The following is a 20,245-nucleotide window of genomic DNA, read 5'->3' on the forward strand; positions in this document are numbered from 1 at the left end:
CCTGGAGTTGGCTGATGCATGAGTACACACCAGGGCTTCACAATCCCGCCCAAAAAAACACAACAATTGTAGAAATTTTTGAAGAAGATTTTGGATAGCGGGTGCTACCTATGAGAAAATGTGCAATTCCCAGACCCAGGCCAAGCAGCGCCATCAGTAAACCATATATTGCCTGAATGACACAGCCTGGAGTTGGCTGATGCATGAGGAGACGATTGAAATGTCTGATTTTTTTAATTGAAATTTAAATCAAACTTTGCAAGAGAAAGAAGGCAGATGCACTCACTCAGGTATTCTTGCCAAACTAAGTCTTTATTCGGGTCCGTTACAAGGTACAGCGGGTAGACGTTGAGGAGCAGCCCTCTGCGTCTACCCGCTGTACCTTGTAACGGATGCCGAATAAAGACTTTGTTTGGCAAGAATACCTGAGTGAGTGCATCTGCCTTCTTTCTCTTCTATTGCATATTGCACGCTGTTCAGTTTAGAGTGCACCCTCAGCGTTGCCCTGCAGGTTTATTGTTGCCGGCAAAGACATTCCCCGGAACGGGATTTAGGTGGCTTGCAGTGCCGGATCCACTGTTTGCCTTGTTAAATCAAACTTTGAGTGTCACGGACCCAGGGCCGTTTGAAGGAATTTGGGGGCCCCAAGCAAAATGGACATGGAGCCCCCCCCCCCCCTTTGATGTTCATGCACGTCACGCTCTAGGGCCGGCGTCAGGACATAGTAACGCCAGCCCTTGAATTCTGGGAGCGCAACGTGAGCGAACGTCGATACAACGCACATTAGGTGCAGCAGTGTTCCCCCCACATTAGATGCAGCAGAGTTCCCCCCACATTAGGTGCAGCAGTGTTCCCTACCCATACCCCCTGTCCAGAACCCCCCTCCGGGCCATATTTTTTGGTGGGGGTTTGACTGTTGAGACCCCCACCGATCGCCTCGGTTGAAGTGGTTCTCCAGCTGTTGGAAAGCTAAAACTCCCATCATGTCTGGAGAGCCTCTGGCAATGGGAGTTGTAGTTTTGTATCAACTTCTCAACATAATCAGACCACAGGTGTGCACGTAATGGGTGGCTTCCCTATGTCTATCTCAGGGCTCCGTCTCCTGAGTGTAGTAAACCATATGTATAGAAATAGACATAGACTGGGAATTGCACTTAAAAAGTTATTTATCTCCAAATTCATCCATGTACAAAACAGTAGAGAGATATACAGAACATAATCACCCGGTGCTCAATAGACTGCTCAGAGGTTATTCCACTCGGTGTCTTCAGAACCTTCCATCCCAGACTTGCTGCTTGCTGGACGGTGTGTTCCTGGCCATGTGGACGCTAATTCTGAGGGGGTGTGAAAACGCTCGCTGGCATGCGAGCTGCTGGACGTTTCAGGAGTCTCCTCCCTTTCTCAACATAGTTCCTGTGCACCCACCACCATACATTTATACAGGTACGTTCTCTCGCGAGAATTCATTTCTACATACAAAATATAAAATAATTAAAAACAGGATTCTGATCGGACAGTATTTATAGAAAGACATTAAAATTACAGCTTTCATTAATTCCCTTAGGTGCTAAAGAATCGAGACAGTGTATCCAAAAAACTTCTCTTTTGTTTAATTTTTTCTTTATCTGTTCGCTATTCATACCCTCCATTTCTTCCAATATCAGCCATTTTAACTCACTTATCTGATGTCCATTCGTGACGAAATGTCTAGCCAGACTTGTTTCCCCAAATTTCTCTCTACTATAATCTTCGGATACACTATCTCCACTCTCTATTTTTTTCTTAAACAACCTGATAGAACTTCTATGTTCATTTAGTCTAATTTTCATTGCACGAACTGTCTGTCCCACGCATGCCATTCCACATGGACATTTTAACATATAAATAACTTGTTTTGAATCACATGTATGAAAACCTTTTAATTTAATTTTATTCCCACGTGAAGGATGTATTACATTATCACCCTTAATTATACTGTTACAATTTTGGCATGACTTACAAGGAAATGTCCCCACTTTCTGTGTTCTTAAAAATGATTGTCTACTCTCCTTTTTCTCTGCTATATCTGCTCTAATCAAATGATTAGCTATGGATCTATTTTTTCTATATACAAATCTTGGTTTTTGTCTAAACATACTTCCATACTTTTCATCTGCTTTAAGTAAATTCCAGTATTTGTTTACCACCCTTTTTACCAATTTAGAGTGACCGTCATATGTCGACACATACGTAAAATTTTTTTCTTTATTTTTCTTCATCTTAATTTTCTTCCTTAGTTCTTCCCTAGGAATTTGATCTACCTCTACTGATGTCTCAATTAATTCTTTTTCCTCGTAACCTCTCTGTACGAATTTTTTAATTAGCATTTCTTTATTTTTAACATATTCTTCTTCCGTACTACAAATTCGTTTAGCCCGTATCATTTGGCCTTTCGGTATTCCTCTGAACACTTGTGGAGCATGGCCACTATTTTTATGCAACAAATTATTACGGTTACTCTTCTTGGAAAAGAGGGTGGTTTCAAATCCATTTTTATCATAACGCATCTCAACATCTAGATAGTGTATAAGGTTTGGGCTATATTCACATGTGAACTCTATTAACGGATGACAGCTATTCAAAAATGGTATATATACCATTAATTCCTCTGGGGTCCCTGTCCAAATTACAAAACAATCCTCCACATATCTTAACCATTTTTTGACGTGAGATGATAATGGGTGTGCTGGAATAAATTTTTCTTCAAACTTACTCATGAAAATATTAGCAAAACTTGGTGCGACAGGGGACCCCATCGAAGTCCCCTGTCGCTGTAAGAAGAAGTCTTGTCCAAATCTAAAGTAATTTTTATATAGAATCAGTTCCAGCAGATCCACTAAAAACTGTATCTGGGTATTACTTAGAGTAACATCCTTGATTAATTCCTCTTTTATACTCAGTATTCCCTCATCAGTGGGAATATTGGTAAAAAAGGCTTTTGATGTCTAAGGTACAGAGTAAAATATCACCATCTATTTTTACCTCATTTAGATGATCCAGGAATTCATTCGTGTCCTGCAGACAGTTCGGCAATTTCTTAACTATTTTTTGGAGATATACATCCACATATACCGCTAAAGGGTATAGGACAGAGTCGACCCCCGAGACGATAGGTCGTCCCGGGGGTCGACTCATGTCTTTATGTATCTTCGGTAACAAATATAAAAGAGGCACACGAGGATTATTATTAATTAGTAATCCTTTTACATTTTTATCAATTATGCCCTGAAGAAAAGCTTCCTCTATTGTATTATCCACCTCTTTTTTAATCTCTTTTGTAGGATCATTATGTAACCTTTCATAAACAGTTTCAACATTTAATTGAGAATGTGCTTCTGACATATACAGCTCTTTATCCTGGACAACCGTCGCCCCTCCTTTATCTGCTTTTTTTTATAATCACTGTAGTTTCTTTTTTTTAAATCTTCTAACGCGATTTTTTCTTCTCTAGATAAATTCCATTTACTTCTATATTTCTCTTTATTCCATTCCTCTGTCACTTCCTTAATCACTATCCTTTGGAATGCTTCCAAAGTGCTGCAGTTCACACTTGGGTCAAATACACTTTTTTTAATTTAATTTACTCTTCAGTATATCAACTGCATTTAGTTCTCTATCTTTATCACTATTACCAAAATACATCCTAAGTCGAAGTGACCTGCAGAACTTATGGAAGTCAATCAAAAAATCAAAATGACTAACATTCTCAGAGGGAACAAAACCAAGTCCTTTGTTAATTATATTTCTCTGAGACACAGTTAGTTCAACAGAGCTCACCATCTTCTGATATTGTTTCTTGTTGCGGGCTCTTGTGTACATCCCTTCCATATTTCCAATATCCCTTTTGTCTTTTCTTTTTCCTTTTTGTTGATTTCCTAAAAAATCTTGTCTAGGTTGCTGTTCACACATGTTATTTAATTCGCTATCTGTAGAGCCATAATCAAAGGCATCAAATTCTCCTCCTTGCTCTCTTTGTGTACGACGATATTTACGTCTCTCATCTGCCCATGTATAGACTCTGTCCATCATATAATCTTACTATCTCTCTCAAATTTCGATAGTTTAACCTGTAAAATGGAAGATTTTAATTTATCGACATTATTTTTAATTTCTTGCTGCGTTTTCTCAATAACTTCTTGTTTCTCTTGTTTCTTATATTCTTCCTCGATCTCACTTATCTCCTTCTTTATATCTTTAATCGATTGTTGTAAGTGTTGTACTGTAAGGTACATAAGATCTAGGGAATGCTGGTTACACAATGCAAACCATTTTTGTTGGTATACCAAATCATCTTGCAATAACACTGGTGTGATCGGGCTCCTAAGGCCACGCGGTATTCTCTGTACCTTGAGATACTCAGTAAGAGTTGAAGCATGAAGAGTTAAACTGGCTTCCTTTTTGGTTAGTTGATTTAACTTCTTAGCATAATTTAATTTTATATTTACACTGGTTTCTTTTAAATTAAGGCCAGCACCTTCCGCTGCCTTTAAAATACTGTCACGATCCCCCTCAGAAAAAGCAAAAGTCTCTGCAGTTTTATCTGTCGATTTTGCAATCGTTTCGAAGGACATTTTAGCAATATATCTGTCCAAAATTTCAAACACCTTCTAGGTCCTAGGAGCTATAGTAACACGTATCAACTTCTCAACATAATCAGACCACAGGTGTGCACGTAATGGGTGGCTTCCCTATGTCTGTCTCAGTTTTGTAACAGCTGGAGAGACACAGATTGAACACAGTTTTACCCATCATCACTGCAGAACTTACAAGTGACTACAGCTCTGATGGGACAGTCAGGAGAACACACAATGATATCAGTGACCTGAGTGACGTCTTCTGACTCTGTTATCTTTTCTTCTTCATCTGGTCCAGAGACCAGGTCTTCCCCCAGCTCCATCTTCTCTGTAGAGTCTGACATCCAGACATCATTGGCTCCTCAATGTCAGCAGATCCTCATCCTCTGCATGAAGACAGCAATCATTATAACCCTGCCAGAAAGTGTACCCTAAATAAAATACTGCCCCACACTGTACCCTGAATATAATACTGCTATACACTGTACCCTGAATATAATCCTGCCACACACTGAACCCTGAATATAATACTGCCCCACACTGTACCCTAAATATAATACTGCTATGCACAGTACCCACTACATATAATACTACCACACACTGTACCCACTAAATATAATACTGCCATACACTGTACCCACTAAATATAATCCTGCTATTCACTGTACCCACTAAATATAATACTGCTATACACTGTACCCTAAATATATTACTGTTATACACTGTACCCTAAATATAATACTGCCCCACACTGTACCCTAAATAAAATACTGCCCCACACTGTACCCTAAATAAAATACTGCCCCACACTGTACCCTGAATATAATACTGCCATACACTGTACCCTGAATAAAATACTGCTATACACTGTACCCACTAAATATAATACTGCCCCACACTGTACCCTGAATATAATACTGCCACACACTGTACCCTGAATATAATACTGCCCCACACTGTACCCTGAATATAATACTGCCACGCACTGTACCCTGAATATAATACTGCCACACACTGTACCCTGAATATTATACTGCCACACACTGTACCCTGAATATAATACTGACACACACTGTACCCTGAATATAATAATGCCACACACTGTATCCACTGAATACAATACTGCCACACATGCATACACATCATATATACATATACACCCCCTCTTATCCTCTGTGTCCTCATCATCCCCAAAACCCACACCAAACCCCTCCTCATCACTACTATTACCCCCCCTCTCCTCATTACCCCCATAACCCCCCACCAAACCTCTCCTCATCATTACTATAACTCCCCCCACCTCTCCTCATCACTATTATAACCAGGGGGGATTATGGGGGGGTGATGAGGAGAGGTGCAGGGGGGGCACCTCTCATCACCCCCATAACAACCCCCCTGCACCTCTCATCACCCCCATAACACCCCCCCTGCACCTCTCATCACCCCCATTACACCCCCCCTGCACCTCTCATCACCCCCATTACCCCCCCCCCTGCACCTCTCATCACCCCCATTACACCTCCCCCTGCACCTCTCATCACCCCCATTACACCCCCCCTGAACCTCTCATCACCCCCATTACACCCCCTGCTCCTCTCATCACCCCCATAACACCCCCCTGCACCTCTCATCACCCCCATAGCACCCCCCTGCATCTCTCATGACCCCCATAACACCCCCCTGCATCTCTCATGACCCCCATAACACCCCCCTGCATCTCTCATGACCCGCATAACACCCCCCCTGCATCTCTCATGACCCCCATAACACACCCTCCCTGCATCTCTCATGACCCCCATACCCCCCTGCATCTCTCATGAACCCCATAACACCCCCCCTGCATCTCTCATGACCCCCATAACACCCCCCCTGCATCTCTCATGACCCCCATAACACCCCCCTGCATCTCTCATGACCCCATAACACCCCCCTGTATCTCTCATGACCCTCATAACACACACACCCCTGCATCTCTCATGACCCCCATACCCCCCCTGCATGTCTCATGACCCCCCATACCCCCCCTGCATCTCTCATGACCCCCCCATACCCCCCTGCATCTCTCATGACCCCCATACCCCCCACACACACACACCTCTCATCACCATTGCAGTCCCCTAACCACCCTACAATCCTTCCCCCCCCCCCCCGCGCCAGTTTACTTACCCTGCCGGGGATCGTTGCAGCGGCGTGAGTCTGCTGCTGCTCCTGTCACTGCACGGAGGATGCTGGAGGTTTGCGTGGGGACGTAAGCAGGGGCAGGTCAGGTGATTGGCGTAGACGTGCGTGCCTGCGCGGGGCACGTGACGTCTCTACTCCAATCAGCCGCTGACCTGTCCGGTGCAGGTTTGAATTTTTCACCTCACGCTTTATACAAAAAGGTAATTTCATTGAAATGTGCGGGCCCCCCCAAGTGCCCCGTCGCTACAGGACGGGCAAGCACCGGCTCTGCTCGGGGCCCCCCAGCCAGCTCGGGGCCCAAAGCAATTGCTTGGTTTGCTGGTCCGGTAGCGACGGGCCTGCACGGACCCCAGTGTGTGGGAACGAATGACCAAATTTAACAAGCCCCCACAGCAGCATCAGTAAACCATATATTGCCTGAATGACACAGCCTGGAGTTGGCTGATGCATGAGTACACACCAGGGCTTCACAATCCCTAAGAAAAAAGACAATCATTTTTGAAATTTTTAAAGAAGATTTAGGACATCCTTGAAGTGGCTGAAGCAATGGGAAGCCATTATGGCTCACACACATAGGAAATAGGTCCATCCAAAGAAGCAACAAGTAAATGCAATGATTTTAATTATTTAACTCAAGATCACCTGATAGCAGATTCTAGACTATACAGTGTCTGAATGACAAAGTCTGGAGTTGGCTGATGCATGAGTACACACCAAGGCTTCACAATCCCTAAGAAAGTACACAACCATTTTTGAAATTTTTTAAGAAGATTTAATTTTTTGAAGAAGATTTAGGACAGCGGGTGCTACCTATATATTGCCTGAATGACACAGCCTGGAGTTGGCTGATGCATGAGTATACACCAGGGCTTCACAATCACCCCAAAAAAACACAACAATTTTTGAAATTGTTGAAGAAGATTTTGAATAGCGGGTGCTACCCGTGATAACATTTGAATTTCCCAGACCCAGGCCCAGCAGCGGCATCAGTAAACCATACATTGCCTGAATGACACAGCCTGGAGTTGGCTGATGCATGAGGACAACATTGAAATGTCTGATTTTTTTATTTGAAATTTCAATCAAAGTTTGAGTGTCCCGGACCCCAGCGTGTGGGTACAAAGGACCAAAGTTAACAAGCCCCCACAGGGCTCATGTGGCCGTGAGATGTAGGCGCAACATCTCCATTGCCCTGACCGGCCATTGTTTCCAAGATTTTTCGCCAGGGCAAACCATATGAAGAATAGCGTGACACCGCCATGCCCTGCACACTTGGTATGCTGAAGGGCCACTGAGACTTGTCCGGGCAGGGGAGGCTTAGGACACAGTGGAGGATGTGGAGGCAGAGTAGCACACTGTCACAGGACCAACGGGCTGACAGAGTGTAGCAGGAAGCAGCATCAGTACACACCATGGCTTCACAATCCCTAAGAAAAAAACAACAATTTTTGACATTTTTGAAGAAGATTTAGGACATCGGGTGCTACTTATATATTACCTGAATGACGCAGCCTGGAGTTGGCTGCAGCATGAGGAGACCATTGAAATGTCTGATTTTTTTATTTGAAATTTAAATCGAACTTTTAGTGTCCCAGACCCCGCAGTGTGGGTACAAAGGACCTAATCTAACAAGCCCCCACAGGGCTCATGTGGCCGTGAGATGTAGGCGCAACGTTGCCATTGCCCTGACCGGCCATTGTTTTTTTTTTGTACCTTTGTTTAAGAACAAGCGCATATCCAAGAGTCCAGAAAACTCTATAATGCAGCACGGTGGACCACAAAAAGACATTCTTCTCTAAGGTAATGTTTTCTGAAATAAAGAAGCAGATTTCATCCCTCTCCGTATTATTTTTGAAAACTTTAATTAAAAATCACACACAACAAGCGTTCAATGGTGTAATGGTTATTAATTATTCTGGAAAATTCAAGTTTATTAGTGAGAAAATTATCAGAAAATTTGAAAAAAAAACTGTACCCAAGAGGGTTTAATAACCCCATATATTGCACCATAAATGTTGAAATTTAAATTAAGCATGTATGTATCTATTTCTAAAATCCTAAAATTAAAAGGCCTAAGCCCAGAAGCATCATCAAGGCAAGTAGTTCCTGAAAGACACAGGAGCAGTCAGGAGTAGGCATCACCAGTACCCAAGAGGCTTTCATAACACCTTACATTGCGCGATCAATCACGAGATCGAGCAATAACAGGTGTGTGATGCCCTCAGATGTCCAGGGCTGCACGCGCCCTACACTGAACGGACCAGCGTGTGTCTACCCTTCACCGCCAAGTGCGGGTAACCCTCTGAACTCCGTTCGTGATAGGGATTGGGGATTGCAATTATTTGCCATGAAATAAGAATTCCAACTAAGTGCGGGTCATAAGCTCGGGTTCATTAAGTCCCTGCCCTTTGTACACACCGCCTGTCTCTACTACGATTGTATGGTTTAGTGAGGTCCTCGGATCGGCCCCGGCAGGGTAGGTAACGTCCCTGGCAGAGCGCCGAGAAATTAAAGATCATTGTTGAAATTTGCATTAAGCATGTATTAGCTACTGCTAAACTTCCAAAAATTTAAGGCCCAAGGCCAGAAGCATCAGTGAGGCAAGTAGCTCCTGAAAGACACAGGATGAGTCAGGAGCAAGCATTCGCAGTACCCAAGAGGGTTTCATGACCCCTTCAATAAAGATCAATGTTGAAATTTGCATTAAGCATGTATTTAGCTACTGCTAAACATCCAAAAATTAAAGGCCCAAGGCCAGAAGTATCAGTGAGGCAAGTAGTTCCTGAAAGACACAGGATGAGTCAGGAGCAAGCATTCTCAGTACCCAAGAGGGTTTTATAACCCCTTCAATAAAGATCAATGTTTACAATTGCATTTAGCATGTATTTAGCTACTGCTAAACATCCAAAAATTAAAGGCCCGAGGCATCAGGTAGGTAAGTAGTTCCTGAAAGACAAAGGATGAGTCAGGAGCAAGCATTCGCAGTACCCAAGAGAGTTTCATAACCCCTTCAATAAAGATCAATGTTGACATTTGCATTAAGCATATATTTAGCTACTGCTAAACATCCAAAAATGTAAGGCCCAAGGCCCGAGGCATCAGGGAGGCAAATAGTTCCGGAAAGACACAGGATGAGTCAGGAGCAGGCATTCGCAGTACCCAAGAGGGTTTCATAACCATAACTGGGAAGTGTTGGTGTAGCAGCATGGTCAATCTACTCTGAGGCATCTGGCATTGGTGGCTGGAAATCCTGGCTGATCCATCCCTGATTTATCTTGACAAACGTCAGTCTCTCGACATTTTTCCCCCCCGGCCGCACTAAACACCCGCTCTGATGGCACACTACTGGCCGGGCAGGACAGCTTTTCTAGGGCAAACTCTGCTAGTTGCGGCCATAAATCAAGTTTGACTGCCCAGAAGTCCAGCGGATCTTCAATGTTTGTTGGCATGGTAATGTCAAGGTATGCCACCACCTGCTGGTTCAGGTCCTGCTCCATGTCTACCTGCTGCTGATGAGTTGCTTCACTATGCGGGTGAAGAAAGCTACTCATCAGTGACAGTAGACTCAGGCTGCTGCTTATGGAGCTGGTACTGCTCCTGCCACCCCTCCCCAGCAGCCATGGCAGTGGAAGGTGAGCACAGAGGGCCCCCCGAGTCAGACCTGTCAGTGGATGGACCATTTCGCCGATAGGCATCAGCCAACTGACTACGTAGGATCTCTCTGTAGTAGGTCAGTTTGTCCTCCCTCTCAGTGGGTGTAAAAAAGGCCCCCATTCTGGGACGGTAGCGAAGGTCCAATAAGGGGGAATTTTGACAATTCGGGGGTCACTACGCAAGCAACTGAGCATGCATCGTGCCATTTTCACCAGTGACTCGCTGGGACTACCTTTCTCCATCTCCACTGCATACTGCCATGGTGTGTCTGGGTCCTCTGTCTCGCCTTCCTCATAACCCTCTAGCTCCTCTGGCTGCTCCTGCTCCTCCTCTCCTGTCCGATGACTAGAAACACCGGCCATCTCATCCAACCTAAACTGTGCTCCACTCTGCCCCTCATCCTCCTCCTCCAGTTCAGCCCCCACAGGGCTCATGTAGCCTTGAGATGTAGGCGCAACGTCTCCATTGCTGTGACCAGCAATCGTTTCAATCATTTGTTGTAGGACATGTAGGAGTGGATTTACGTCGTTCATGGCGTAATCCAGGCGACTTAAAAATAATGTGGCTTCCTCAAAGGGCCTCAGCAAACGGCAGGTGTCACGTATGAGCTGCGCTGGTTCACATTGAAGTTACACAGGGGAGTACTCCTATCTGCTTGGATCATGAAGAAATCAGTGATGGCTTTTCTTTGTTCGTATAGTCTGTCCAACATATGGAGGGTGGAATTCCAACGTGTGGCAACGTCACAAATAAGACTATGTTGTGGGATACCATTCTGACGCTGCAGCACAAGGAGGGTGTGCTTTGCGGTGTACGAGTAGCTGAAGTGCATGCACAGTTTCCTTGCCATTTTCAGGATGTTTTGCAAATGGGGTGAAGACGTCAGGAAGTGCTTGACAACCAGATTCAACACGTGCCATGCAGGGCACATGTTTCACACTTCCTTGTCGCAGCGCGGACAAGATGTTCTTCCCTTTGTCGGTCACCATGGTTCCCATTTCCAGATTTCGTGGAGTAAGCCATACTCGGATTTCTTGACGAATGAATTTTAGCAGTTCCTCCCCTGTGTGACTCCGTTCGCCAAGGCAAACCATGCGAAGAACAGCTTGACACCTCCGTGCCCTACACACATGGGCCACCGAGATTTGGACGTGCAGTGGAGGCGGAGGGCACGGTGGAGGATGAGGAGGCGGCGTCGCACACTGTCACAGGACCAACTGCCTGAGAGTGAGAGCGTGGAGGAGGAAGCGGTGTGACCTGTCCAAGTTGCTGTTGTGGCTCTGCAGGAACCACATTTACCCAGTGGGCCGTAAAAGACAAGTATTGTCCCTTCCCGTAGTTACAGCTCCACACGTCGGCGCTGCCGTGCACTTTGAATACACGGACAGGCTCAAGGACTGGCCCATCTTCTCTTGTACAAACTTATGCAGGGTGGGTGCTGCCTTATTTGCAAAGAAATTACGGCTTGGGACTCTCCACCTCGGCTCGGCAAAAGCCATCAATTCTCTGAAAGGTGCAGAGTCCACCACTTGAAAAGGGAGGGACTGCAGCACCAGCAACTTGGACAGGAGCACATTCAACTTCTGCGCCGTTGAATGAGTGGGTGCATACTGTTGTCTCTTGGACATGGCTTCGCCGATGGATTGTTGGCGGAATGGCTGACTAAAAGCGGGAGAAGCAGGAACATCTGGAGCGACAGAAGGAGGGTTTGACACACAGCTCCCTTCGGCTGAGGTGGTGGAGCCTTGGCTGGATGAAGGAGGGAGCGGATGGACACTGGGTGATGCAGCAGGCTGGACCACTACCTCAGAGCCACGGTTCTCCCAGGCAGCTTTATGGTGGCGAAGCATGTGTTGACGCAGGGCCGTGGTGCCGACATTGGGACCCTGGCCACGCTTCACCTTCTGCCGACATATCTTGCATGTGTCTACGTGAACCTCCTCCGGATGCCTGATGAAAAACTGCCACACCGCCGAGTAGCTGATTTTCCCACCTACAGTCCGCACTAATTGACTGCTACTGGCGCTGACTCAAGGAACTCCTGTTCCACTACCTCCCGGAAAGGTAGGCTGCCGCGAAGAAGGTGGTCTCCCCCGGGCACGTTTGGCTCCAGAATTTCCACTCCCGCCACCATGCTGACTGCCAACCATGCTACCGCCTTGCTGCCTCAGCTGCTGCCTCAAGGGCAACCTGCAACTCTCTTCTCCTGATGATGATGAAGCCCCTTCTGCACCCGGCTCCCAATTGTGATCGGCTTCATCATCATCAACAGTTGTGTGCACGTCACTGATGTCCTCCTCAGGTTCCCCAACAGTGCCTGCTTCAGGACCCTGAACCCTTGCAACACCACCTCCCACGTCACTCTCCGCATCACTACTTGGCCGCCTAGCCGAGCAAGCGGCGCATGTCTCCTCCCCTTCTTGGCTGTCCAGTAGCTGCTGACTGTCCTCTATTAGATCGTCCTCAGTAAATAGTGGAGCTGAACCCACAGCATAAGATACTTCTCTAGGAGAGGGAACAGCATAGGACAAAGGCAATGGGAGGACAGGGACTGCTCCCGGGCCATGCCAACTGAGGGTTGTGTCTGAGGAACCCCCCGACTGTTGACTGGGGGTGTCAGATGTCACTTGTGATGATGTGGATGAGCGTGTTAACCAATCGACGACGGCAGATGGGTTGCTGGTCGAGACACGACCGCTGGCTGATAACGGGAGCTCAGGCCTCTCGCTGCGACTCCTGCTGCCACTCGCCCCTAGTCTGCTGCCAACTCTGCCTGAAGTATTTAGGCCTCTGCCACTCCTCTGTGCACGTCCTGGCACTTGTCTGCCTGACATACTTAGTGCGTATATGAGGGTATTACAATACGCTGCACTACTCTTTAAATAGTATTTGTCTAGAACAGCAGCAGATGATTACTTATGGCTGTCCTTTCACAGTATGTAGGCCCTTGCCAGATTAACAGGTACAAAATGGTACACTACTTGGATGTACGTATGCGGTATGCACTGATGAGGGCAGTAATATGCGTAACTATACGAAGAAAAAACTCTGTATTTTTGTAAAACACCAGCCGGTGAATACTATTGTTTGGACTTTGACGGTTTGGAGCACCTTGACAGATTAACAGGTACTAAATGGTACAATACTTGGATGTACGTATGTATGCGGTATGCACTGATGAGGGCAGAAAAATGCGCTACAATGAGCCTAAAAACTCTGTAATTAGTGAAAACTATTTTTGAACTATAACAGTATGTAGGCCCTTGACAGATTAACAAGTACAGAATGGTACACTACTTGGTTGTACGCATGTGGTATGCACTGATGAGAGCAGAAAAATGTGCAATAATACGCAGAAAAAAATCTGTATTTTTGTAAAACACCAGCCGGTGAATACTATTGTTTGGACTATAACAGTATGTAGGCCCTTGACAGATTAACAGGTACAAAATGGTACACTACTTGGATGTACGTATGCGGTATGCACTGATGAGGGCAGAAAAATGTGCTACAATAAGCCTAAAAACTCTGTAATTAGTGAATACTATTGTTTGGACTATAACAGTATGTAGGCCCTTGACAGAATAACAGGTACAAAATGGTACACTACTTGGATGTACGTATGCGGTATGCACTGATGAGGGCAGAAAAATGCGCTACAATGAGCCTAAAAACTCTGTAATTTTTGTAAAACAACAGCCGGTGAATACTATTGTTTGGACTTTCACAGTATGTAGGCCCTTGACAGATTAACAGGTACAGAATGTTACACTAATTGGTTGGACGTATGCGGTATGCACTGATGAGGGCAGAAAAATGCGCAACAATACGCAGAAAAAAATCTGTATTTTTGTAAAACACCAGCCGGTGAGTACTATTGTTTGGACTTTCACAGTATGTAGGCCCTTGACAGATTAACAGGTACAAAATGGTACAATACTTGGATGTACGTATGCAGTATGCACTGATAAGGGCAGAAAAATGCGCAACAATGCACTACAGTCCGCTGAAAAAACGTATTTGTGAACAGCTGCAGGATCCAACAGTGCAGCACCACAAAAATAAGAAAACAGGGATTAAACCCTAAATTGCACTCTGTCACAGAGTGTTAGGAATGGTGAGCACTGGTTTTTATACAGTCTACACACAATTCTGAGCAGCAGATGATTTGTGGAGCAAAAAAAAGCACAGAATTGCACTGAAAAATGAGGAGATAAGATGGTTGATAAAGTTCAGGCAGCTTGGAGATCTGTATGAGGCAGCTGACAGCTATCTGCCCCTCTCTGCTGCAATGCTCAATAACGTGAATAGGAGGTTTAGCAATCAATGATCCTTCTCAGTGTAACACCACAGCACTCTGCACTCCTGTCTTTCCCTAATGCTGATGTGACTAGCAGTTGCAGTGTAACGCTGTGGTATGAGCTATTCACACACACGCAGTCCCGTCCTCTCCATCTAAGTGCATAGATGAAATGAAGAGAGGCAAGATGGCCGCCGATTATATAGGGGCTGTGACATCACAGGGGTCAGTGAACACTGATAGGCTGCATATCACATGTGATTCAGGGTCAGCCCGCCTACCTTCATTCCCGCCGCTGTTTTTTGCCCTCCCCTGCCCCATGTACTCACATGTGGATCCGCCATCTTAGGTCTCCAATAGCCTGGAACGCTGTAAAATTGAGTTTAATGAAGCGATTCGCGCGATAGAATCGAATATTTAAAATCGAATATTTCATGAAATTCGTGACGAATTAGGGTTCGTCAGCTTCGATTCGCTCATCTCTAATCCCAAACACACTGCCCCGGCAACGAGGGAATGGCTTTGTAAGTAACATTTACAGGTCCTGGAGTGGCCTAGCCAGTCTCCAGCTCTCAACCCCATAGAAAACCTTTGGAGGGAGTTGAAAGTCTGTGTTGCCCAGCGACAGCCCCAAAACATCACTGCTCTAGAGTAGTGTTGCTCGCGAATATTCGCAATTCGAATATTATTCGCGAATATCGCATATTCGCGAATTCGCGAATTTTGCGAATATAGCGCTATATATTCGTAATTACGAATATTGTTTTTTTTTGTTTGTTTGTTTTTTTTCTTCACAGTACACATCACAGTGATCATCCCTCTCTGCTTCCAGCTTGTGTGGTGTAAAGAAGGCTCTAATACAACTGTGAGAGACTGGCGCGCGAACATTCGCATATGCGAAAAGTAGCATATGCTACTTTTCGCATATGCGATTTTTCGCGTGTGCTAATTTTGTATTTGCTAATATCCACATATGCTAATTTTCGCATACGCGAATATTCGCATATGCGAAAATAAAACGAGAATATAACGAATATGCGAATATTCGCGAATATATGACGAATATTCATCCATATATTCGCGAATATTCGCGAATTCAAATATGGCCCATGCCGCTCAACACTACTCTAGAGGAGATCTGCATGGTGGAATGTGCCAAAATACCAGCAACAGTGCATGGAACCCTTGGGAAGACCTACAGAAAACGTTTGACCTCTGTCATTGCCAACAAAGGGTATATAACAAAGTATTGAGATGAACTTTTGTTATTGACCAAATACTTATTTTCCACCATTATTTGCAAATAAATTATTAACAAATCAGACAATGTTATTTTATGGAATTTTTTTTACCCCTATAACTCTTTTATTTTTCTGTATATGCGGCTGTATGAGGGCCCATTTTTTGTGCCATGATCTTTAATTTTTATCGGTACTATTTTTATTTTAATGGGTCTTTTTGATCACTTTTTATTCATGTTTTCCTGGTATACTAAGTGACCAAAAATCATCAATTCTTGACTGGTATTTTTTTTAACCTTTACCACGGTTTGTTACAGTGTGTTACCCCAGTAGTAATGTAATTACATGCGGAGGAGGTTTGTTACAGTGTGTCACCCCAGTAGTAAGGTATTTACATGAGGAGGAGGTTTGTTACAGTGTGTCACCCCAGTAGTAAGAAGATTACATGAGGAGGAGGTTTTTTTTACAGTGTGTCACCCCAGTAGTAAGGAGATTACACGTGGAAGAGGTTTGTTACAGTGTGTCACCCCAGTAGTAAGGAGATTACATGGAGAGGAGGTTTGTTACAGTGTGTCACCCCAGTAGTAAGGAGATTACATGAGGAGGAGGTTTGTTACAGTGTGTCACCACAGTAGTAAGGTAATTAAATGAGGAGGAGGTTTGTTACAGTGTGTCACCCCAGTAGTAAGGTAATTACATGAGGAGGAGGTTTGTTACAGTGTGTCACCCCAGTAGTAAGGTAATTACATGAGGAGGAGGTTTGTTACAGTGTGTCACCCCAGTAGTAAGGAGATTACATGAGGAGGAGGTTTTTTTTACAGTATGTCACCACAGTAGTAAGGAGATTACACGTGGAAGAGGTTTGTTACAGTGTGTCACCCCAGTAGTAAGGAGATTACACGGAGAGGAGGTTTGTTACAGTGTGTCACCCCAGTAGTAAGGAGATTACATGAGGAGGAGGTTTGTTACAGTGTGTCACCCCAGTAGTAAGGAGATTACATGAGGAGGAGGTTTGTTACAGTGTGTCACCACAGTAGTAAGGTGATTACATGAGGAGGTTTGTTACAGTGTGTCACCCCAGTAGAAAGGAGATTACATGAGGAGGTTTGTTACAGTGTGTCACCTCAGTAGTAAGGAGATTACATGGAGAGGGGGTTTGTTACAGTGTGTCACCCCAGTATTAAGGAGATTACATGGAGAGGAGGTTTGTTACAGTGTGTCACCCTAGTAGTAAGGAGATTACAGGAGAAGGAGGTTTGTTACAGTGTGTCACTCCAGAAGTAAGGTAATTACATGTGGAGAGGGTTTGTTACAGTGTGTCACCCCAGTAGTAAGTAGATTACATGAGGATGAGGTTTGTTACAGTGTGTCACCCCAGTAGTAAGGAGATTACATGAGGAGGAGGTTTGTTGCAGTGTGTCACCACAGTAGTTAGGAGATTACATGAGGAGGAGGTTTGTTGCAGTGTGTCACCACAGTAGTAAGGTCATTTTATGTGAAGGAGGTTTGTTACAGTGTGTACCCCCAGTAGTAAGGAGATTACATGAGCAGGGGATTTGTTACAGTGTGTCACCCTAGTAGTAAGGTAATTATATGTGGATGAGGTTTGTTACAGTGTGTCACCCCAGTAGTAAGGAGATTACAGGAGAAGGAGGTTTGTTACAGTGTGTCATCCCAGTAGTAAGGAGATAACATGAGGAGGAGGTTTATTACAGTGTGTCACCCCAGTAGTAAGGAGATTACATGGGGAGGGGGTTTGTTACAGTGTGTCACCCCAGTAATAAGGTGGTGCATGTCAAAGGCCATGGCCAATGGGTGGGGTTAAGGGGCGGCAAAAATCCTTGCACCAGCCTTATTACCTCCTCTTCTGTGCACTCCTAATTGACATCATTGCAGGTCTTTATAAGGTGAAGTAAAGTGTTTGTGCCGCTATATGGGCTCTGTGCCGCCCAAACAGCTATAGGATCACATTGACATAATTGCATGTTTTTGGTGTGATTGCCTGTGGTCCTTTAGCTGTTCAGGGAGCCCCTTTAGGTGTGGGGGCCCTGGGCAATTGCACCCCCTGGGCTTAACACCAGCCCTGGGTACAAGTTCTCTGATGAGTATTTAACCGTTTCTTCTCCAGTCAGTCAGTCAGAGAGTGTTTGCAGATTATAGATCCCACACACAGCTCTGAGGAATAGTGGGGAACTTACCGCACAGGCCATTGCTATGGGGCTCATTGTGAGAGGGGGAACCAAACATTTATAGCATAAAAGCTATGGCCTTTTTCTAGATCTACCACTAGGGGGCAGAAAGCACAGCTATTTTTACTGCTTTCCTTGAGTCTATGGAAATGATTGCTAACCCAAAGGGGTACTCCCATGGAAAAAATAAATTTTTTATCAACTGGTGCCAGAAGTTAAACAGATTTGTTAATTACTTCTATTTAAAAATCTTAACCCTTCCAGTACTTATCAGCTCCACAGGAAGTCATTTTATTTTTGGATTTCCTTTCTGTCTGACCACAGTGCTCTCTGCTGACAACTCTGTCCATGTCAGGAACTGTCCAGAGCAGGAGCAAATCCCCATAGCAAACCTATCCTGCTCTGGACAGTAATTCCTGACATGGACAGAGGTGTCAGCAGAGAGCACTGTGGTCAAGCAGAATAGAAATTAAAAAAGAAAAGAACTTCCTGTGGAGAATACAGCAGCTGATAAGCAGCTGCTTCACAAATTCCAAAGTGTGAATTTGTGAACGGAAAACCATTCACTATACAGTACATTTGAGCAGGCTGAATTTCCACCTGCAATTTCATAGCGAAATTGCAGGCGGAAATTCCGTAGTCTGAACCTAGCCTTACTCATCAACTCTGGTTTGCGGCATGATACCCGGAGGGACTTAGGGTAAGTTTCTACTTGTTTTTTTGTCCTGCGTTTTTTGGGTTGAAAAAAAACGCATGAAAGAACGCATGAAAAAACACCAGTGCAATATCCTGCGTCTGGCATTTTTTCGGGCGTTTTTTCATTTGTGTGGAAATTGCATCTTGGCAGTTTTTTTTGGTACCCAAAATTTGTTGGGTAGCAAAAAAAAAAAAAGGATGCAATAGTGATGGAAAAAATATGTATTTAACGAAATTTTAATTTTTTATAACTAATTTTAATTAATTTTTAATAAAGTGTGTGTTTCACTTTTTCTCTCTATTTTTTAGGTAGTACTACAACTCCCAGCATGGAACAGACTGTTCCATGATGGGAGTAGTAGTACCTGTACTAATAGACATATCGCCACGGGTGTCAGTTGTGACACCCGATGAGATTGTCCATAATATAGCAGAGATGCGGAGCAGCTCTATACAGCGCTCGCATCTCTGCTCTGTACTCTGGGCCGGCCAGTGATGTGAATAGAACATCACTCATTCCTATTTTCCGGACAGAGTGGGGATTGGCCAGATGGTGGCAGCCAATCACAGCTCTCAGAGTGAAATATGAATGAGTGAGTGGCTGGCCGGAGTACAGTGCAGAGATGCGAGCACAGGAGAAAGCCGCACCACATCTCTGCAATAGATAGGACGATCGCATCGGGTGTCAGTAGTGATACCCACTGTGATCTGTTCTTACCTGCAGGTACTACTACTCCCAACTTTGAGCACACTCTGCTCCATGCTGGGGACTGTATTATCTGCATTAATAGACAGATCGCAGCACCTGTTGCGATCTGTCTATTAATGCAGGTACTACAGCTCCCAGCATGGAGCAGAGTGTGCCCCATGTTGGGAGTAGTAGTACCTGCAGTTAAGGAAAGATCACGGCAGATGTCACTCCTGACACCTGCTGTGATCCTCCTGTTTAATGTATAGATGCGGCGGCCACTCTTCTATGGTCCCCTGCACGGCCGTATATACTGTATCTTTTTTTTTTTTTTTTAACGGTACCCTACGAAATTTTATTAAAAAAGGTATCTCCATCACTTTTTTGGATCGCTAAAAAAGAATAAAAACTGCCTGCAAAAATGCCAAAGTTAAAACCCACATATCATTTTTCTTGGCGTTTTTTCACTCCCACAGACTTCTAGAAAATCGCCAGTGGCTCAACATGCTGCAATTATGGAAAACCGCCAAGGAGCTGAAAAACGCCAAAAAAGAGTGAAAAACCGCCAAAAGGATTAAAAAAAAATGCCAAAGTGAAAAACACCAAGTGGAATAAGAATTTTGCGATTTCTCATTGATTTACAGCTAACATCTGGCCGCAGCGTTTTTTGGCCGAAAAAACCC

This window comes from Hyla sarda, chromosome 4, assembly GCF_029499605.1.
Source record: "Hyla sarda isolate aHylSar1 chromosome 4, aHylSar1.hap1, whole genome shotgun sequence".
NCBI lineage: Eukaryota > Metazoa > Chordata > Amphibia > Anura > Hylidae > Hyla > Hyla sarda.